This window comes from Felis catus, chromosome C1, assembly GCF_018350175.1.
Source record: "Felis catus isolate Fca126 chromosome C1, F.catus_Fca126_mat1.0, whole genome shotgun sequence".
NCBI lineage: Eukaryota > Metazoa > Chordata > Mammalia > Carnivora > Felidae > Felis > Felis catus.
In genome coordinates this window covers 117,554,985-117,577,330 of record NC_058375.1, presented here as the reverse complement: position 1 = coordinate 117,577,330, position 22,346 = coordinate 117,554,985, and the positions used below count along the sequence as shown (strand labels likewise).

At 50.9% G+C, this 22,346-nt stretch overlaps 1 protein-coding gene across 1 annotated transcript in view; it reads left to right on the top strand.

Annotated features, from left to right (window-relative positions):
* Positions 1-927: 927 nt before the first annotated feature.
* The window catches only part of GLI2 (GLI family zinc finger 2), a 259,507-nt gene continuing 238,088 nt past the window's right edge, over positions 928-22,346 (top strand). The window contains exon 1 of the mRNA XM_023259244.2: positions 928-1,347. The gene's annotated coding sequence lies outside the window, so the exon portion shown is untranslated. The remainder of the gene's footprint in view (positions 1,348-22,346) is intronic.

Below are 22,346 nucleotides of genomic sequence, written 5' to 3'. Positions count from 1 at the left end.
CGGCTCCCAAGCTCCTCCAAGCGAGGCCGCTCAGTTCTGGGCGATGGTGTGGCTTGAGGGCCCGAGCGAGTCACCCAGTTTGCATCAGCGAGTTCTTTCACACACACCCCCATATACACTTTGGCCCAAAATTCAGTGAGGTTTTTTTCTTCCTTCTTCCTCTGTTGTTGTTGGGTTCTGATTACTTCCATCTGGCTGTGGCAGCTAGAGTGGAGTCTCTAAAAAAAAAAAAAAAAAAAAAAAAACCCAAAACAAACAAAACAAACAAAAACCCTCCCTGCAAAACACACATGTACCAAAACCTAGAAGGCTTCTCGCCTCTCGCCTGCAGGCGCTCGGAAGGCGACTCGTGCGAGCCACAGCGGGGGGCGCGGGCAGGACCCCAGGCACCTGCGCGCCCTGCCGGCTGGAAGAGGGTCCGCTCGGAGCCGGTCACCCTCCCCCCTTTGCCTCCAGTCCCCGGCTTCCGCCCCGGCGCCCGGAGGAGCGGGCGCACTGGGAACTGCGACCCGGGCATCTCCCGGCGGAGGGGAAGAGGGAGGTGGGGAGGGCGGGTGATTTCAGAGATTGAAAACAGAGCAGTCCTTGCGCCTCAGCCCCGGAGCTCATCTGACTTGAGTTAGCGACCCCCCCCCCCCCAACGCCGGCGCCTTAAAAAAAGAAAAAAAAAAGTGTTGGAAACTGGCGCGTTCTTCCGTTCCCTGCTCGAACTTTGTTCGTAGGTAGCTTTCTCTCGAGACTCGGTGCTGAGGAAGAGGATCCTCGGCCGCCCCTCCCCCCACCCCCAGGTTCCCCTGGCCCCGGGTCCCCCGGGTGCCCCCGGAGGCGGGGGCGCGCGGCGCGGGCGGGGGCGCGGCGCCCGGGTGTGCTGCAGCCGTGCGCGCGGGGGCGCTGCGCCGCCCGGGCGGCGCTGATGGATTGCAGGAGTGCCGGAGCTCGCCAGCCGAGGCAGCACGGCTCCGCGGACTTTTTTTCAAACTCCCATCAATGAGACTTCGAGGAGGAGCGGGAGGCGGCGGCGGCGGCGGCGGACGCGCAGGAAGGCGAGGAGGCGCCGGGGGAGCCAGAGGAGCCGGAGGAGCTGAAGCAAGGAGCGTGGGCCGCGCGGCGCGCGGGAGCCTAGGGGAGCTCCCGGCTCGCCGGCGGTAGGGGCTGCTGGGCCCCCGCCCGCCTCTCGGTCCCCTCCCCTGCCTGGCCCTCCCCGCCCCGCCCCGGCCGGACTGAGCCCCGGTACACGGCAGCCCGCGGCGGGTCGCCGCGCCAGCCAAGTTGGGATGGGGGCCCGAAGCCACCGCCCGGCGCCCCAGAGGCCACCTGCGTGCTAGAGGCAAACTTTTGTCTCCCTCGGTAAAGTTGCATTGGCCTTCTTTTGCTTGCTTTTCGTTGCGAAGTGCCCCCTACGCCGTCCGAGCCCGGGGCGACTGGGATGCTGCGCCGTCTCGGAGGGTCCCTCGGCCGTGTATCCTCGCCACGGCACAGGGATCGGGGCACCGGGCTTGGGGGGCCGGGGGCTGGCGAGGCGGCGCCGTTTCGGGCTCTGGCCAAGCCGGGCGGGGACGAAAAGGGGGCGGGGGGTCCAGGGCAAGGAACTTGTGGCCGGTGGGCGATTTTGCATCCCCTTTCCTACCTGGGGGAAGAGCCCGTCCTCTCCCGGTGCACAGCCTGGCCGGCCCGCAACCCGTCTTCACCGCGTCTAAGACGCGGGCTGTTTGTGCGGGAGGTGGTGGGTAGCACCGGAGGCTGGGATGCTGCGAAGCTCCCGGAGGTGGACGGTGGGAGCGTGACTTAGGGGAGTGTGCGGTGTGTGGAGGGGCTGCGGCCAGCCACTTGGGAACTTCTGACTGCACTTCTCCGCGCTACCCGTCGCGGAGCCCTGCCTTTCTTTCTTTCTCGCTCCTTCCTCCCGGTCTTCGGGCCCTGTCGCCCCCCTCCCCCTCGGTCAGGCTCTCCTCTCCGGCCTCCCTCCTTGCTTCTCTCCGCCAACTCCTCCTCCTCCCCTGCCCTCCGCCCCTAGATCCGCTTGACTTCTCGAAGGGATCCGCACGTAATCCCTGGCCCGGTCCTCGGGTCCCCCCACCCCTCACTTTCATCCCCGCCCCCACTCATCGTCTTCCCCCCCACCCCCGAAGGGCCAATCTCTCAACAAGTATATTTGCTGAGGAATTTGAAAAATCCACTACTGCAACTTGATCTGTGTGTGATGGATGGGGAGAGGCGCGTAGAGAGTTGGGCGCCAATCCTATTAAGGGTTTAGAGAGGGGAGCGTTTTTCCCGGACGGGGGCGGAGGGTGGGTAGGGAGGGGAGGAGGAAGGGAGCGTGTGCGTGTGCGAGTGTGAGCGCGCCCGCCGCGTCGGGGAGCTGAAAGTCCACCCTACTCGGCGCCTTTTCAGCCCGGCAGTAATTGCTGTCATTTCCTAGGAAACCCGACTTTTACAGCGCGAGGAGCTCTGGATGGAGCCCGCGCGCTTCACCCTGGGTGACCGACTGCGGACGCGCTTGCGGGCCTCGCTCCCCTCCCCCCCCCCCCGCCCCCCAAACCCCGCCTGGGTGCCTCCCTTAACTCCCCTCCCTTTTGTATAATTTTCATGTGGCTCTCTGGGTAGATCCCTGCTGGAAAAGCACACCCTTCCCAAGTCCGGTGCCGGACCCTGGGGGGTGGGTGGGTGGGGGGGGTGTTTCCTGCGCCGCTCTGCCCTCCCACCCGGGCATCCTGCTGGGTGCACGGCCTCTGGCGCGGGCTTTGCAGCCCGGTGGCCGCGGCGGAGTCCTGGGCCCCCGCCCCGCCGCCCTCGCCGGGCGTGTGAAGGTTTAATCCCGACAGCTTCAGATAAAGGGAGCAGTTGTAAAACGCTCATATGCTGTTTGCAGACGAGGCTCTGGGGGATGTTGGAGAATTTGAAAGTAAACGTTTCCCTCGCAAGCGGCATAAAATAGTGTTTAAACAAATATTGTATTGGCATGCTCAGGGGGCCCAGTGCCAAAAAGTAAAGTAAATAAACTGTGAAATCCAAAATATACAGCGGTGGAAAGCGGAGGAGTGAGCAGGCTAGTCGCAAGTCCCCCTGATGAGATCTGTTCTGGCCACTTCACCTCCGGGCCCCCTCCCTGCCCATTTCCTTACCTTGGCTGGGAGTTTCCTTCCCTCCACTTCCTAGTGTCTGCGGGCAGGACTCCCTGGGCCTGGGAGCGACTTTCCAGTTGCACCCACCGGAGGGAATTCTTTGTGTGGCTACTTGGGCTGGTCTTCCCCAGGGGAGGGGAGGGCACCGTGGCCACGCTTGGCTGCTTTTAATTTTGACTTTCTTCATTTGGGCTTTTCCCAGCTTCTGGTCTGCCCTGGGGCTGTTCTAGAATGTGGACTCTAGAACTTGCAGATGTGTGCCCTGCAGGCTTCCCTCCCGTGGGCCTCTGGCCACACTTCTCCTCTCCTTCCTTCATCTTTCTTGCTTCCGTTTTCGTAGACTTGCCTGCTTCTCCCTCCCATGGCTGAGGGTTACTGGAAATTGTGGAAGTGTTCTCTCCCCGATTTAGATTCCATTCGAACCCAGACACAAGGAAAGTTGTCACTTGTCTAAGAGTTTCAAAGTTAGTTACTGTTTCGTATTACTGAAGTTTGGTTTTGTATTTTCCTTCTGCTCTGAGAAACCCGCCGACTTTGGGAGGTGATTTAGTGGTTCTAGGGGGATCTACCCTGATGCAGGAAGAGTCCCAGGTAGGTGAGGAGCCCACCTGCCCACGGGATCGCCCTCGGGTGAGCTGTCTGGCCCTTGCTCTGGCATCTGAGAGACCAGTGAGAGCAGTCTGTTTTCCAAGTCAGCGAGCGGGTGAGTCCGAGAGGGAGAACCACCGCCCCCCAAAGCCGGGCCAGGCTCCCGAGGAACAGGGTGGGACCGTTAGAGATGTTTTTAATCCTCCGTGGGAATTGTTTCGAGGGGGAGTTTGCGGGGTCCAGACTCCTTTAGCAGAACCTCCCAAGGCTGTGGGGGGAACCTCTACAGCTCGCACTGACCCTGGCCGTGGCCTTGGAGGGAACTCTGGACTGGGCCCCACCTTGAAGTGTGTGTGGAATTAGGCGAGGCCCTTCTGGAGTGCCACTCCACTTTCTCGGGGGTGCTCCAGGCCTTGTGGGGAGAGCATCGGACAGAGGAGATCCTTTGAGTTGCCTGGACGGAAGAGGGGGCCACAGGGCTGCCGGTCAGCGGCTCACTGCCCGGCCGTGGGGGTCTTGGAGGCTGTGTACTGTAGCTGGCTTGTTTGCACTGCCGGCTGAAAAATACACAAATACTTCATGCTTTTTGTACTCCCACAAGTGCCCTGTACACAGTGCGGCCCATAGGGCTGGATTAGCAAGCCAGGAGATTCAGCAGGCAGGCAGACAAAATTGGATATTTGTCTAATAAACACCCTTCTCCCGTCAGGGCCTCCCTCGGCCATCCCGGGGCAGGGCGGGGGGGACTTCACCCCACAGATGCCAGCAATTCCCTTTAAATGAGACCAGGAGGTTGTCGTGTGCACTCTGAAAGCCTGTGTGACCCCTACACACCCTGCGGGCTTGTTAACGCTCAGAGAGGAGCCCTACATCCTTGTGAACACTACGGGTAGGGCTGCTTGCTTTTTCTTGGGAAAGTGTGTGTTCATCAGGGCTTGTGTTCATCTGAAGGACGCTCACTCATGACGCTGGTTTGAGAGAGGTAGAGCAAACCAGTCTTCCTTCTTCAGTCCCCGGTGTTGGGGGGTGGGGGTGGGGTTTCTACCTGTGCCAGAGCCCGGTCCTTGGTGCAGGAGCAATAGCCAGGCCAGGTGGACCCTGTCGCTGTGGACGGCCACAGCTGTTCCCGCTGGGCCAGGGTCCTTTGAAAGGGAACCCCAGGGAAGCCGTCCCCCCCCCCCCCCCACCGCCCCTTTCTTCTTTTCAGTAAGTGTCAGAGGCAGGGACGAATGAAACACGTGAAGAATGCCAAAGAGAGAAACTATTCTCAGATTCCAGAAAATTCAGAGGCGGAATAGGTGACTGTACGCACTACCAGAATATGCAGCAGTCTAAAGACTTCGGGGAGGAAAGCGACCCTGTAATTGTTTCCTGAGGCTTGTTTCAAAGACCCAAAGGGAAGGGGACACTGGTGTTTGGTAGTGTCCTTTGGTAGAGAGTAACAGCTTTGTGGTTTTTGAGTAAACACACGACACCAGACTCAATATTACTCATTTTCTCCAAAATTAATTTGGGTGTTTGCTGTGGAATATAAAAGATTTTTAAAAACAAATCATAGGTCATTGTTTTTAGATTCTGAGGGTGACAGAAGCACCTTTCACCTACAAAACGATGGTTAAAACCCTGAGAAAATGCACCAATGAGAACAGCATGCTTTCTTCGCTTTTAATGTCTTATTTTCCCCCAATTTCTTCACCCACAAAAGCATCCTCAGTAATCCTGGTTGTGTTCTGATCCTGGTTTCTTAAAAAACATGCAAACGGGGGAAAATAAGTCATTGAAGGTGTGACCAAAGAGTACATATTAAACCATTTTTGAGATTTTCATTTAAATTGAATAAGTTAATGTGGTTTTGTGTGTTTGCATGTGTGTTGTTAAAAAAAAAAAAAAACAGGTTGCTGGGAAGTGTGTTTTAACTGTGAGTGCCCGGTTTCATGCATTAGCATAAGAAAAAAGTTTTAGTGCATTTACTATTGTCTTGAATGAAGAGTTTCAGCAAAGGGAAGGAAAGCCGCGAAAGGGTGATGGTCCATTGAGATTCTCCAGCAGCCCCCAGCTCGTCATCTGCTGCTGAAATCTGTGATCGGATATCACTTTTATCTCGCTTTTCCATTCTCTGGCCTTTTTCACACGTTCACTTTTGTCAGGGTTTATTGATTATGTTTTCTTCTCTGCAAATCTGTGGAAAATTTAATGAACCAAAAACAGCAGTGAAATAAAGGGGACTTTTTATTCATTAGCACGGGATTGATTTCCCCCCTTGGGCCGAGGGCCCCTGGCCTCCCGCGAGTGGGGGGGGGGGGCGGGTAGGAGGGCGGACAGCGCTGCTGCAGCCTGAGGCGGGGCCTCCCCAGGCCTGTGGCCTCACCGATGACCGGCACTGGTGAGCCTGGGACTCCGGTCGCAACTGAGCGTTCAAAGCCCGCACAGGATGGCTCTTTCCGGTCAGCCCGAGTCTACCACGCTGTAGACCCCAGCCTCCCCTCCAGGATCCTGGCTCAGGGGGCTTTGGGCAGGGAGCGGGTAGAGATGGGTATTTGTACTCCCCAACCTTACAAACCAGTTGAGAGCCCGCCTAGGCCTTCCCGGGGACACAGTTAAGTATCTCTCTTCCTCCAGCCCGGCTGGGAAACCTGTAATTAAGCAAAGCCCCTGGTGTGATTACACTTTGCTGACTCCGCTGGGTTTGGAACCGCTTCTCTCTACGAAATAGGGTGAACTCTTGCTCTTTGCAGAGGCTTCCCGGGTAGCCTGTGGTACACTTCTATGGCACGTCTGTCTGTCTGTCTGTCTCTCCCTCCCCTCCTCTCCTTTCTCCCGTCCTCCCTCTCCTCTTTGTCTCCTTTCTGTCTTCCTCTCCCCCCCCTCCTTTTTACTCCCTCCTCCGCCCCCTCTGTCTCTCCTTTAATGTCTCTCTTACCCCATTTCCTCTTTAACAGCTTTATTTTTCCCTCTCCTTTCTCCCTCTCCCAACTCTCTTTGTTTCTCTCTCCCTCTCTTTTCTCTCCTGTCTCCCTTCCCATCTTTTCCCTTCTCTCTCTGCTTTCCCCTCCCATCTCCCCCTCCCCCCACGCCGTCCCCGCCCCTCCACTTGCCGCCCCGAGGCGGGCTGGCCCGGGAGGCGGCGTGCCCAGCCCGTGGGGACCGTGCCTGCGGCCGGGGGACGTTCGGTGCCCCGAGTGCCCGCGCGCCGGCCGCGCCGCCTTCCTCCCACCTGCCCGCCGGCCTGGTTTGCGGCGCCCGAACAATGGCCACATTGTCCAGCCGGCGCACCGGCCGCCTCCGGCGAGTGGCGGCAGGCCGGACCGTGCTCGTGGCGAGTCGGGAAGAAAGCCAGCGGGCCAGGTCCCACTGGGCCCGCGCCGCCACCGCCGCCTTTGTCGCCGGGCGAGCGCCCCGGAGCGCGCGGGCCCGCTGTCCCCGCACCTGGGAAGGGCGCCTTTTCCCAAAGCTGGGGCCCAGGCTGACTCTCCCTCCCGCTCCCGATGGACTCGTCCCCCCCCCCCCCCCATCCCCCTTCCTGGGGAAGGGAACTCGAGATCAGCTCAGTTTGCAGAGTGGGTTGAGAGCATTTCACCAGAGCCAGCCGACATGTTCCCAAACTTTTGGTGGCGTCAGAAACTTTTTCTGCAAGGCATCTGCGAGACTGACTACAGCCAGGGAGGCCTCCTGTTGCCCGGTCCCCACCCCAAAGGCTGGAAAAGAGTGGTGGTCTCTCGGCATCGTCCGCACCCCTCCCCCACCCCCACCCCCATTCGTCTTGACCTGTAGGGATTCAAGACCTCTTAGCTCAGAAAAAGAAAGATCTTTGAATGCTGAGGATGTTAAAAGAGCATCGGTCCCCGGGTCCAAGCAGATGCTTAGCAATGCTTCTTTGTGCGGTGGACAATGCAATAAGTCAGCCCGACTTTTGAGCCACATTTATAAGGAACTGTAAGGGCCGCTCAAGTACACTTGTGCTAAGTTGAATTGATTGAAATTTAATGGCGGTTAGTGGCGATGAATGGTAATGATTTTCCAGCGTATCTTTGGCATACTTGACATTAATAACCGGAGACTGTGTGTGTATGCGCACCAAGCGCCTGCCACACACGTGAGGCGGTAGCATTATTCATTTTCTGAGATGCCAGTCCTTCGCCTCCTTCCTCTGCTCAGATCCTTTTCCTCCTCACCATAATTCAGTTGTTCAGATGATTTAAAAAAAAAAAAAAAAAAGGGAAAAGATGGAAAGAGAAAAATCTTTCTCCGTTGAGCATGTACATCATGTCAACATAATTTTGAGCTCATGATTTTTTTCAATTCCTACATAAATCAGCTTCTAATATACAGAATGTGATGAATTTGTTTTAGCTGCCATCATGAATTAATGTTATGCAAATAGAAGCTTTGCAGGTGAAATGATTTACTAAATAATTTCAACTTCTAATATTTAAGCTCATTCATTATGTTGGGAGTTAAAAACAAACAAAAAAAACCCAAGTCCATATTTTTAAACCTGAGATGGGGAGATTAGTATTTGAGTATTTGCAGTATAGGCAGACCTTGATGGCCGGAAAATAGCTCTTAATTTGTTGAGTCTTTCTTTGAGAGTCTACAATTCACCAAGCAGGTGCTTAAAAAGAAGGGGGTGGAAGTCTTACCAAGTTTCAGCTGAGGGAGGACACGAATGCGTTTAAATAATTCCAATGTGACTATCAAGGTAACATACCCCCGGGGATTGAACTAGTTTTGCTTTGGGACCGAAGAGCTTCCGTTTTGAACTGCTCTTGAAGGAAGAATATGACTGAGCCCGGTGGAGAGGGGTGAGGGCCTTTGATGTCCCCTGCCCCGTCTTTGTCATTTGCTGGTTAAGACTGTTTTTTAAAAAAATTTATTGGGACGCCTGGGTGGCTCAGTCGGTTAAGCGTCCGACTTCAGCTCAGGTCACGATCTCGCGGTCCATGAGTTCGAGCCCCGCATCGGGCTCTGGGCTGACGGCTCAGAGCCTGGAGCCTGCTTCCGATTCTGTGTCTCCCTCTCTCTCTGCCCCTCCCCTGTTCATGCTCTGTCTCTCTCTGTCTCAAAAATAAATAAACGTTAAAAAAAATTAAAAAAAATTTATTATTGAAATCTACATGAACATACAATGTTATACTGGTTTCAGGTGCACACAGTACAGTGATCCGACAATTCTATACTGGTTAAGACCATCGTAAGACCGAGTCGTTGACACCTGCCTACAAAGGTGGCAGCCGTATAGAAAGTTGGACAGAGGAAGAGAACTGCTGATGGCACCCCCTTCCCCGCATAACCGCTAGGAACCCTTTCTTATATACCTCGTCTTTCAGTCTGTTTTCCTCTGGAAAGAGTTGAGGAAGGGAGTTAGCGTGATGGATGAGCGCATATGAAGAAAAATAGCTGGAACCCTTGAGGTTACCCTCGGGGAGAGGGAGACCAGTCATTCAAGAGCTGGCTGACCCTGTGCGGGTTGCTTTTTGCCTCTCTGTGTGGAAGGCAGGCCTTGGCAAAGGTGAGCTCAGATCCTTTGGCTTCAGAACCTTGGGAGCCGCCGCACCTCGTCTCTCGCCACCCACCCCTAAGGATCAGAGAGCAGGCAGGGTGGGAGGACCCGAGTTTGGAGAAAGCGTGGGGTCTCCCGCCACTGCTCGGGCTTCCGGGGAGCAGGTTATGCAATGCTGCTCAAGGAATATGCCCCGCCTTCCCACCAGTCACTCTCCCTAGCCCACTGTAGTGCTCGGGCACCTCTGGGATGTGGTCATGTCATGACCATGGATGGGGGTGGACTTGGGACATTGGTGGGTGTTGGGGGCAGGGGCAGCACAGGGCCTGTGGTGGCCTTTTCAAGTTTTCTTGAAGGCTATGGACAAGTTGAAGGAAGGCTGACACATAAATATGTCTCGGATCTCTGGAGATAAGAGTAGACTTTTGACTTTACTTCTCCAAAAATTGAGGTCATTGTGGTCCGATGACAGGTTGAAGGCACATCACTCAGACATTTCCGCAGACAGCTGTGGGTTGTACCGTGGTGATACATTATGTGTCCGGGCTGTGACAGCGTATTTAGGGCCGGCCCTCACTGTCTGCAGAGATCAAGGTGAGGGGACGTCTGTGATGTCCGCGGACTGAGTGTGTGCATGTGTTACCTTGCTTGTGTAGGGAAAGGCGAAATCAGACTCCAGGGTTGCACAGCCAGGAATTTTCCGGTTTGAATGTAATTCAGATGTTTTCATCCATAGAAAGTGCATATAATATAGTCTGTTTACTCACATACGTGATATAGTGTGTTAAGTTACTCTTCCTGTTACGTGTGAATGTGGGGTGTGTGATGTGTATATGTATTTATTCTGAAATACATATATATCAGTAAGTCTCTTAACTATCAGATCCCTATAAGAATTAGATTTTTTTTTCTTCTTCTAAGATGCACTTAACACAAAAAAGAGAAATAGCGTAAGAGAACGATGTCAGAACAGGAGATGAGTTATAGAGGCATATCTGAGAATAAGGCCTCAGGTATCTCGAAGTGGAGTTCTTGGGACTCCTGAATCAAGTTCAGGTGGGCAGTTTGTTAAATATGCAGATTTTCAGGCCCCAGGAAGTACATACTGAATGAGACAGAATTCCTGTGGAGTGGAGTTCTGAGATCTGCATTTTATCAAGGATCTTTAGGGTGGGGTGATGCAGATGAGTGTTTGCTTCCTGTGATGTTCCCCAGTTCCTTTGTGACTTTTGCAATAAGAAAGGGGTGAGCATTCGCATCTGTAAGGCTTGATGGACAACCCAGGATGGGTCCCAGCAGATGGTAAGACTTAGCTGCCTGGCCCAGCTATTGCTGGACTGGAGGTTGGGGCAAGCTGGCCAAGAATTGAGCTGTTCTGAGAAGTGGACTTTAGGGCAGAGGCTCTCTTTCATGGGACTGTGAAAGGTTTTTTCACTATGAAAGGCAGCTTTCAGGCCCCACGAGAAACCAGAGTGTAGTGAGCTTATCAAGTGTGTAGTTAGGGCCTGAGGGTCCCTAGGATGGCTCCTGTTTTTTTTGTTTTTGTTTTTGTTTTTGTTGTTTTTGTTTTTTATCCTGTGTAGGTAACCTCGTGTGCATCATGACAGCTGTCTCAGTGCTCATGACTGCAGTGGCCAGAAGTTGGACCCGCTTTGGGGCCAGTTCAGTTTCACGGCTTGAGCAGGCATTTTGCAATTTCCATTCACACTGAGGTTTGGCTGAAGGGTCTACCTTGTGGGTGTTCTTATGGTTTCCGAAGAAGGGGAGGAAAGAGATAGCCTGGCAGGAGTGTGGGTGCAGAGAGGAGCCAGTGTCAGCTGCCCTGCCCACGCTGTGATGGCCTGAGGCCTGGGAGCCAGTGGAAGGGGCCTGCCCCGAGGGGAGGATGGGCCGGGGAATGGTCCTCCACCTATGAGGTCAGCCTGCAGCCCTAGTGCGCAACGCTGCCTGGCATCCTAACCCCCCGTCACAGCATCCCCTGCCCGTACCCTGGCCCTGGCGTCAGCCTATTTCAAGAACGTCCTGTCTCACTGTGCCTTGAGTCTTCTTCAGAGTAAGAAGGCAAAACGAACCTGTAAGGAGTCTGAGTGTGGGCCAGCTGAACATCAGGACAGGCGCGGTGTCTCTCTGGCCCTTGCTTCTCAACTCAGAGTGGGAGTCCTGACCTGCCTTGCTGGTGTGTGTTAGTAGTAAATGAGGCTCTGAGTTGGAGCCCAGCATGGCCCTCGCTCAAGGTCAAGGTCCCGAGAATGTTGCCCTTTCCTGTCACTAAATCCCTGCTGGCCTGGGACACTTGGGTTCTTACATACATGCCTCTGACTCTGACGGCCTGCACCAGCTTTCAGGGGTTTTGTGATTTGTAGTGTCCTGCAGTGTAGACCGTGTTAAGCTTTATGTTGATACTTCAAGTGCACCTGGGCAAAGGACTTCGAGAGAACAGGAAACAAGAAAACTTTCACACGTGTCAACTTGGGACTTGTGGACTCCTGCTCGTCTGTTTGTGCACTTGGTTTGGATGGAGGCCGTTTGGAGGCATTCGGCGGGTCTGAAGGTGCGGTATTATTTTCTGTCCACATTTGCTCAGTTCCTCTGCTTGGTCTACACTCCTGGGGGCAGACTGTGAGGCAGAGCGAGGGCACACCGCTTCATGGCTCCCCTGGCCCTGGGAGCCCTGTGGGAAGTGGGGCGTGGGCTGCTGGTGTCCCCATCTCCTCCGGGTCTCTGCGGCGCGACACCCGGGTGCCGAATCCTTCTCCAGACCCAGCCCTCAGGCCCGGGCCCCTCGGGCCCCCGGCGCTCTCTGGCCAGCTGCTTTACCAGGAAAGGCCGCGACCCCACCCTCTAGTGTGGTGCTTCTTCACTGCCATCCTCTTCCATCTTCAAGGAGCCCACCTTGGATGGGTAGTCGGTGGCAGGCAGAAAAGCCAGAGGCAGCACAAGGCTGATGGCTTGGAGGCCTTGGTTTGCCGAGCTTGAGGGTCCTGACAGCCTCCCCGCCCTGTACCCCTACTACCCACCTGTGGTATGAGTCCTGTTCCTGCTTTCGCTGATTTCAGCTGTGAGAGCCAAGCTTCTCGACCAGTGTCCGGTCATAGGCATCTACTAGCCAAGCCTCACGGAGCTGGCTGCCTGAGTGAGCACCCAAGCGGCCCAGCCAGTAGTCCAGACAGGCAGGCAGACAGCACAGGACAGGCCTGGGTCTCACCCACTGCCCAGCCCAGCCCAGCCCGCCCTGTGGGGACCTCAGGTTTCCCCAGTGGCCTAGGCCCTGTGGGTCCCTTTTCTGTTTCTGTTTCCTTGAGTTTCCCTTTATTTAGGTTTAAAATCCTTTTTGCATGGCTAGGGGCTCTGTATTCAAGGCGTGGGCTTTGATTTAGCCCTTGAGGTTTCAAGCAGAGCCTTCTCTTCTGATAGAAAACTATTAGAAACAACAACAACAAAGTAGTTTCCCCACAAGATCTTAAAACCAAGGCATACTTTTTAAAAAGTTGTGAAATAGGGGCGCCTGGGTGGCTCAGTCGGTTAAGCGTCCGACTTTGGCTCAGGTCATGATCTCGCAGTATGTGAGTTCGAGCCCCGCATCGGGCTCTGTGCTGACTGCTCAGAGCCTGGAGCCTATTTCAGATTCTGTGTCTCCCTCTCTCTCTGACCCTCCCCCGTTCATGCTCTGTCTCTCTCTGTCTCAAAAATAAATAAATGTTAAAAAAAAAAAAAAAGTTGTGATAAGGAACATCATAAAGAGGAAATTTTGTTAAATATCCTTCCAGTCTCTTTCTATTGTTTTTTATTTTTTTTTTAAGTTTATTTATTTACTTTGGGAGAGAGAGAGAGAGAGGAGAGGGGGATGGGCAGAGAGAGGGAGAGAGACAGAATCCCAAGCAGGTTCTGCACTGTAAGCGCAGAGCCCTGTGTGGGGCTCGATCTCACGAACCTATGAGATCATGACCTGAACTGAAATCAAGAGTCAGATGCTTAACTGACTGAGCACCCCCCAGTGTGAAATATTTTTGCTCTGTATTTTCTGACAAAATTGAAATTACATGATATATAGTTATGTGACTCTTGATTCACTCAGCATTTTATCATGGACATTTTCCCATGTTTATTAATGAATAACTTCTAGTTTTGTGGGGTTTGTTGTCTACAGGATGTTCTTTTGTCTGACTCTGTCACATTTTCACTTTGCTCTCTTTACGTGGTTGGACATTTAGATTGTTTATAGTTTTAGTTGTGATAGAAAATGCTGGAATAGATGTCCTCGTATGTACGTGTTTACCTGAAATTCTGAACGTTACATTAGAATAGATCCTGCAAAGTGGTCTAACTTGGCCAAAGTGTTTGGACAGCTGTGAAGCCCTCATTAGGTCTTACTGGGTTTCCAGTGGTATCTCCCTAGCTTTTGGGGAGAGATCGAAGATTCTGGCTTGAGGTTTTCAGGAGAACTGTGTACAAATCAATGTAAAACCATCATTGGCTGCCTTCTGTATGGCTAGAAGCATGCAAGTCACTTGCAGACTGTGATCTCATTTTGTAGATAGGTAAACTGAGTCTGGCTACTGGGAGGCAGAGTCCTGAGCAGAGGGAGAGTTACTCCCCTGGAATTGGCTTCTTAGCGCTGCCCTGGGAACAGCTGGGCCACAGCACTGTTTCTCAGCTAGGACGCTTTGTTCCCCAGGAGTCATTTGTCAATATCCGGAGCCATTTTTGGTTGTCACAGACTGGGGGGTGGTGGTGGTGTGTGTGTTAGTGGCATCTAGCGAGTAGATGCTTAACATCTTGTAACGCACAGGGCAGCCCTGGCAACAAATTATCCAACCCCAAATGTTACCGATGCTGCAACTGAGAAACCCTGGGTAGAGGTCACCTGCTAAAGCAGGCAGCGGTGCCTTTTCACACCTCATTCTCACACCAGGCTGGAAATCTTCAACCTTCTTTTCTGCGCCTTGGATTTCTTTTTTTTTTTTTTTAATTTTTTTTTCAACGTTTATTTATTTTTGGGACAGAGAGAGACAACGGGGAGAGGCAGAGAGAGAGAGGGAGACACAGAATCGGAAACAGGCTCCAGGCTCCGAGCCATCAGCCCAGAGCCCGACGCGGGGCTCGAACTCACAGACCGCGAGATCGTGACCTGGCTGAAGTCGGACGCTTAACCGACTGCGCCACCCAGGCGCCCCTGCGCCTTGGATTTCAAAAGGGTGTGGCAGTCGCCATCAAGAGGAATTCCTTGAGCAATCCATCAGTCAATCAGCCAGCACTTGCTGGAACATCTGTTCTGTGCCTTACGCTTATTAAGCTCGCGGCCGTAAGCGCACACCTTGCTAACTTGGTTAAGAGCCACTGGCCTCTGAAATCCCAGCAGGTTTCTCAAATGTGCATCTTCTCCTGGTTCTTTCCATGCCTAGCAGGGGGGCTACTTTAGGAAAGTCATGAATTGGCCAGTGTGACCTCCGAAGACAGCTACAGAGGAAGGTTGCCGGGAGCAGGGACTGCCCTCACCTGCTGTCTGGAAGAAACTGGATGTGTCTGTTTTCCCGGCCCCAGGCTGGGAAGTTTCCCACTTCACAATGTATTCTGTACCAGGCTCTTCCTGGCAGCTACTAGTCAGGGATGGCAGAGTCCTGGGTCAGAATAGTGGGAAAGCCTGGGGTGGGGGCCTTTTGGCAGTGGCTCATTTGTTTAACCAAACAGTTGTGCCTAAGCAGTCCAGGAAGGCCTTCTTCCAGGAGAGGGCCCAAGCTGGGTCTCCGGGATGGGGACTTTACCATGGAGAGGCAGGGGAAGGGACAGCAGTCCAGGCAGAATGACTCGGGCATATGATGTGTGGCGTTTCTGGAACGTGCAGGGGGTCACTGTTACTTGGAGGATGAAGTGGGGAGGGGCTCTGGCAGTCTGCAGAGGGGCTCTTTAGGAGAGCCTGGGGATGCTTTGAAGGGGTGGCTTGGTGATGATAAGTAAGGATGGCCCTTGTTGTTAACCTCAGGTCATGAGACATAAGCACACAGGAACCCAGGTTCTTTGGGGGCGGGGGGCTAGAATATTTGGGTGGCAGAGTGATTCTCCACCTCTTAGGTTTGGGCTGATTCAGTTCTCCAGGTTTTTGTTTGTTTGTTTGTTTTTTTGCCCAGGTAAGCTAGGCACAGCAGTGGAAAAGAGGGAACTCCCAGCAAATATGCACGTACCTCTTCTCATGCTGGTAACCTTTGCCCATTTGGAGGCAAGAGCTTTGCCTTTTCCTGACCTACTCCCTGAAGATAACTCCCCTTACAGGGTCACCTCTTGCTGACCCTCATGGCTGGTGGGAAAAAAAAGAGAAGATGAATCTGGTTCTCAGAACACTCTTCACCATGATCCTCAGGACCACTTTCACTGATTTAAGGGTAGCAATGGTTATCCATCCATCCATCCATCCATCTGTCCATCCTCCCTCCATCACCCATCCATCCTCCCCCTCATCCATCCATCTTTCCATCCTCCCTTTCTCATCCACCCATCCGTCCATCCATCTCTCCATCCTCCCTCCATCATCCATTCATCCATCCGTCCATCTTCCCTCCATCATCCATCCATCCCTCTGTCCATCCTCCCTCCATCATCCATCCATCCATCCATCCATCCATCCATCCATCCATCTCTGCATCCTCCCTCCATCATCCATCCGTCCATCCATCCATCCATCCATCTCTCCATCCTCCCTCCATCATCGACCCATCCATCCGTTCATCCATCCATCCATCCATCCATCTATCCATCCATCTGTCCATCCTCCTTCCATCCTCCCTCCATCCATCTATCCATCCATCCATCTCTCCATCCTCCCTCTATCATCCATCCATCCATCTGTCCATCCTCCTTCCATCCTCCCTCCATCCATCTATACATCCATCCATCTCTCCATCCTCCCTCCATCATCCATCCATCCATCCGTCCATCCATCTTCAATTCATCCTCTGTCTTTCCTTCATCCATTATTATCCATCATTCATCATCCACCCATTAGTCAATGGATTTTAAAGGTCTTTGCTGTTGGCCCTTGGTGTATTTCTCCTCTCCTATCCATGAAGCCAACTCAAGGGTCACCTCCTTCATGGGGTCTTTCCTGCCTCAGACCTAGACTCCCACTTGTCCCTGGAGTTTCCCTTGCTTGTAACACTCATTAATATTGTCTTGCAGTTTTCTGTTTATTTGTGCTTAGGAAATGTTTGTTGATAAATGAATTCTGAGAGATTTTTCAGTGGGAGAAAATGGCATTTGTCCAGTGTCCTCTGACACCTCTCCTAAGAAATAAAAGTCAACTGAGCAGTCTCGAGATTGGTGGCCTTGCTTTGAGAGAGTAAGAGCAATAGTTATAAAATGATTAGTTTGTAATATAGCAGAGTTGTATTTTTATATAATTTAAACATGTATTACAGTTCATTTGGGCTCCATACATAATTTCTGTATCATTCAGTGCCTGCAATCACAGTTTCTCTATTCCAGTGATTAGAGGGGGTTGCATTTGGGATTTGTAGACTCACTGATGGTGACTTCGCTGATTTGCTTGAGTAAGGAAGCAGCCCTTGACCTTAGTGCTGCCGTGGGAGATGCTCTTGTCTTTAAACGCTCCTACACACTCTCAGGATGGAAGGGCCTGAGAGACCACGCATTGCTTTAGCCCTGCCACCACTAGGTGTGGGACAGGCACTCGAGCCATGCCAGGAAGGACATCTGTGTGGGAGGAATTATTTGCATTTTACAGATGCTATGAAGGCTTTCCGGTTCCATTGGAGCTGCCTAAGTTCCTAAAGGTAGAACAGTCAGGGTCACGGCTGTCCTCTCCATCCCAGGGTTGGTTTCTCGTCCACAGCGGGGCTCTGCCATATCCTCTGGGAGGAGAGGAGGGCACAGCCTTTGTCTCGCCAGAGACTCCCTCTGCCTGGGAGGCAGGCTGGACAGCTGGGAGTGTGGCCCTGCTGTCAGTCCCAGCCTGTTTGGTCCATCTCCCACTTCTACAGGAGCTCTGTCCACTTGCTGTCCCTTCTGTGGCCCCTAGCTCTCTGAGGGAGGACTGTTGAGTGTTTTCCCCAGGCTAGTTCTTTCCCAGGCTGGCCCCACCCCCTTGTAATGGGCAAATCTGGACCCTCCGTGTTTCACATGATTCAGCTTGGCATCTGTTTGGCACCCTGGCTCCTGAAGGGGACTGTCCAGATAGCTGTGGCATGGCCATCGGGAAGGGACAGGCATATTAGCCCTTTGTTTGGAAGGTTCAGTGGAGCTGGGGGTTCAGATCAGGCACTGGAGACAGACTGTTCATCCCATCTCTTAGCCTCTGTTTTCTCAAATGTAAAGTAAAGACAACTGTGGACCCATCTCCATGGGGTATCCTGAGGATAAAGGCGTTCCTATGTGGCACGTCCCTGGTACATAGTAATAAGTCTTGATTATTATTAACAAGGCACCATATATTTGACAGCTACATCATGTAGCGACTCATTTAGGTTCCAGTCAACCCCACTCCTGATTCCCTCTTAACACATGCTGCTGGTTTCAGCCATAGCCTCCATGCTTCTGGGTCTTACTGAAAGACATCTTGGTGGGGGCAGACGCTGTGCTTACCAGAACCTGGTCACTGGGCAGGAAAGAGATCAGTTTGTTAGCAGGTAGAATTTCTAAGAAGTGCCTGGTTTTGTCCTGTCTCAGACCAATGAGGCACCTACCGGACCTTACCTTTAGGCTGCCAGTGGCTACCCTGGGCCTGAGGGTGGCTGTGAAGTCCCCTCTGCCCTGCCGTGCTCTGGAGAGGCCTTTGCAAAGTGCGTCTCCCAGCAGATTCCTCCAGAAGCCAGGACGGTGACCGTGCCCTCCAACCTGTGGACCTGTACGGGTGTAGATGGTTGCCAGGCAGAGAAGAGACACGAGCTTCACAGGGTGGGTGGCTGCAAGGCTCCCACGGAGTAGCTCCCTATGGCTGCTCAGGGTCTTACGCTGTGGACAGGACAGCTGTGAGGCTCCCTTGCCTAAAATTGTCTTGTCCCTATTCTCACCTCGACCTAGGGATCATGATGGCCCAAATATTGAAACAACAAATTTGCTTTCTTGGATTAAAAGGAAATTTTTTTTTTTTTGTCTACTTAAGTCTAGTCTTCGTTTCTCTGTTAATATTTATTACTCCCTCCCCAATCCCCAATATTTTACAGATTCGAGATTGCATCCTGTAATTTTCACTTAATGTTTTTTGGTAAGCATTTGCTGTAAGCTTTGTCAAAATGTGTTCGTTGTTGATTTTTCTATTTTGGACATAAAGGTTATTTTTTTTTCATGATCATAACTAATTCTGCTAAAAACACCTTTATATATAAGTGCTCTAAGATTATTAGCATAGATAACTTTCTCTTTTTGAAAAACAAGAACATATAATTTGTAAACTAGTTGAGAAAGAAGATGTGAAAAGAAGAAAGTACAAGCCATCATGACCTGAGGCTTCCATTCTGCATGCTCTTTGTGGGGACCTCCCCTTAACCCACAGTCCCTTCTAGACCTTTCTATGTATGTTTACTAGTATTTTGTACACTCATTGGATCACATCGCAACTATTGTTTTGTAATTTACTTTTGTGGATTACCACCACATTTGCGTGTATGTTTTCCTGCAGATGTAAATCTTTGACTGTAACTGATCACGTTCTTTGGATCAATTTCCAGAGGTAGAATTCCCAATCAAAGGTGAGGTCATGTTTAGACTTTGCTCGTATTTCTAGGCAAGTGGTTAACAAAAAAAGTAACTGCCCCAGGGGAGGGCAGCCCCTGAAGCTTGTTTTTCTGTTTTTTTTTGTTTTTGTTTTTGTTTTTTTGCCTCTGATACAAACTTAATACAAATAAAGAAGGTTAATGGGGCGCCTGGTGGCTCAGTCAGTTAAGCATCTGACTTCCCCTCAGATCATGATCTCACGGTTCATGAGTTCGAGACCCACATTGGGCTATGTGCTGACAGCTCAGAGCCTGGAGCCTGCTTCATTCAGACCTTGTGTTTCCGTCTCTCTCTGCCCCTCCCTCGCTTGCATTCTCTGTCTCTCTCTCTCTCTCTCAAAAATAAATAAACGTTAAAAAAAATTTTTAAAAAAGCAAATAAAGAAAGTAAATACTCAGAAATGGATACTGTAGAGTGAGAGGTTCCCCCTTGAGATAACTACCAGTTGTGGGTATGCGTGTGTTTTTTAGCATTTCTCAACTGACAGACCAACATTTAATTGTCATTATTTAATTTTTACACAAACGGGACCATGTTACCAATAGTGTTCAGCAAATTGATTTCTTCGTGCTCACTTAGCAATATGTCTTGGTGTTCTTTCCACATCTGTCCGTGTAGATCAACCTCACTTATTTTATTTTTCACGTAACTTGTAATTTTTATTTACACCTATTTATTTATTGCACACATACATGCTTAATAATTTCAAAAGGCATAAAGGGTTATATATATTTATATAATATAGAAAGCCTTGTTGGCCCTGCTGTAGCCCACCCACATAGTCCTCCCAGGGCCAATCGCTGATGCTAGTTTTTGTGTGTTTCCTTCCAGAAATAAGTTTCAAGCACGTAGCATTAAAATGAATACATAATCTTTTCCCCCTTTTATGCCCCGATGGAAACATGGTATGCCAACTGTATTGTAACCTGCCTTTTTCACTCAGCCATTCTATGTGAGCCCATTAAAAGCTGCTTCATTCATTTTGCCTGGGAGGTATACCAGCTCTGGTTCTCCCAGAGCTGTGGGTTGTTGTTGTTTCTTCAACATTTAGTCCCTGTTGATGGACACTTGACACAGTAAACAGAATTGCATTGAACAACCTTATGTCATTTCACGTACACGAGCGTATCTTTGTAGATAACCTCCTAGAAATGAAATTTCTGGGCATAAGCGTGGAATTTTTTTGTGATATGGATAGATATTGCCAGATCACTTTCCACGGAGGTTTAGACTCCCACCAGAAACCTACGAGAGTGCCTGCTTCCCCATATCCATGCCAACAGTGTTATTATCAAACCTTTTGGTCTTTCTCAATCTGATAGTTGGAAGACAAACCTCATCTCACTGGAGCTTTTTTTAAATGTGAAATTTGATAAATTTTGACTTATGTATGCCAGCTATCACCACGATCAAGATAGGGAACATATCCGTCATCCCCAGGAGTTTCCTCCTGCCCCTGGGTAATCTGTCCTTCCTGCCTCCTCGCCTTCCTTAGGCAACCACTGCTCTGCTTTCTGTCACTACAGATTAGTTTGCATTTTCTAGAGTTGAATGGAACCAAACAAGATGTACTTTTTTCTGGTCTGGCTTCTTTCACTCAGTGCTGTTACCATGAGATTCATCCATGGCATGCCTCTCCATAGTCCATACCTTTATTATTATTTTTTTAATGTTTTTAAATGTTTTTATTTATTTCTGAAGGAGAGAGAGAGACAGAGCATGAGCGGGGGAGGAACAGAGAGAGAGGGAGACACAGAATCTGAAGCAGGCTCCAGGCTCTGAGCTGTCAGCGCAGAGCCCGACGTGGGGCTCGAACCCATGAACCATGAGATCATGACCTGAGCCGAAGTCGGATGCTTCACTGACTGAGTCACCCAGGCACCCCATTGTCCATTCCTTTTTATTGCTGAGTGGTATTCCATCGTATGGATATATCATGCTTTTTTTTGTCCAGGCACCTGTTGATGGACATTTGGGTTGTTTCCAGTCTAGGGTTATTACAAATAAGGCTGCTGTGAACATTTCCTAGGGTCATTGTAAGGGCACAGGCGTCCTTGTCTCGGGTATGGAATGTTCAGCTCATGTGTCTCTCTGGGTTATGAGGGTGATTATGTTTTGACTTTTTAAGAAGCCATAAAACTGTTTCCCCAAGAGGATTGTGCCCTTTTTATATTCCCACCAGCAGTGAATGAGGGTCCCATTTCTACCGCATCCTCGCCAGCACTTGGAATGGTTAATCTTTTGAATGTTAGCTATTTTGAATTTAATCATTAATGTAGTCATTGTAGTTTTAATTTGCATTTTCCTAATGAATGATATTGTACTTCCTCTGGCGTGCTTTATTGCTATCTGTGTATATTCTTTGGCATATAGTGTCTGAGTAACTTTTGTTCTGCCCCTGATTTTTTTTTTTCTTTTTACCTTGGTTTGTTTGTTTTTTAATTATTCAGCTTTGAGAGTTCTTTATACATTCTGGATGCAAGTCTTATTAATTATGTGCTTCGCAAATATGTTCTCCCAGTCTGTGGCTTATCTTTTCATTCTCTTAACAGTGTCTATTGTCCTATGAAAACATTTACTTTTGATGGACCCCATTTCATCAGTTTTTCTTTTTGTAGCTCATGCTTTTGACATTGTAGCTGGGACATCTTTGCCTACAGTGAGGTCACAAAGATGTTTCTCTTGCGCATTCTTTTTAGGAGTGCTGACCTTTCAGGTTTTACATTTAGGTGTATGATAACATTGAGCTAATATGGTTATATCAGTATATGGCACAAAGTACGGATCAAAGTTGTTTATTTGCTTATTTGCACGTAGCTATCTAATTAGTCCAGGGCTGTTTGTTAAAGGATTATTCTTGGGGCGCCTGGGTGGCTCAGTCGGTTAAGCGTCCGACTTCAGCTCAGGTCATGATCTCACAGTCGGTGAGTTCGAGCCCCGCGTCGGGCTCTGGGCTGACGGCTCAGAGCCTGGAGCCTGTTTCAGATTCTGTGTCTCCCTCTCTCTCTGCCCCTCCCCTATTCATGCTCTGTCTCTCTCTGTCTCAAAAATAAATAAACGTAAAAAAAAAAAAAAAAAAAAGATTATTCTTTCTGCACCAAGTTTCCTTTGAAACTTTATTTAAAAAAATTGTTTCCCGTATATGTGTCGGCCTATTTCTGGACTTTCTTTTTCTAAAAATTTTTCAAGTTGATTTTTTTTTTTCCACGTTTATTTATTTTTGGGACAGAGAGAGACAGAGCATGAACCGGGGAGAGAGAGAGGGAGACACAGAATCGGAAACAGGCTCCAGGCTCTGAGCCATCAGCCCAGAGCCGGACGCGGGGCTCGAACTCACGGACCGCGAGATCGTGACCTGGTTGAAGTCGGACGCTTAACCCACTGCGCCACCCAGGCGCCCCTGTTTTTTTTTT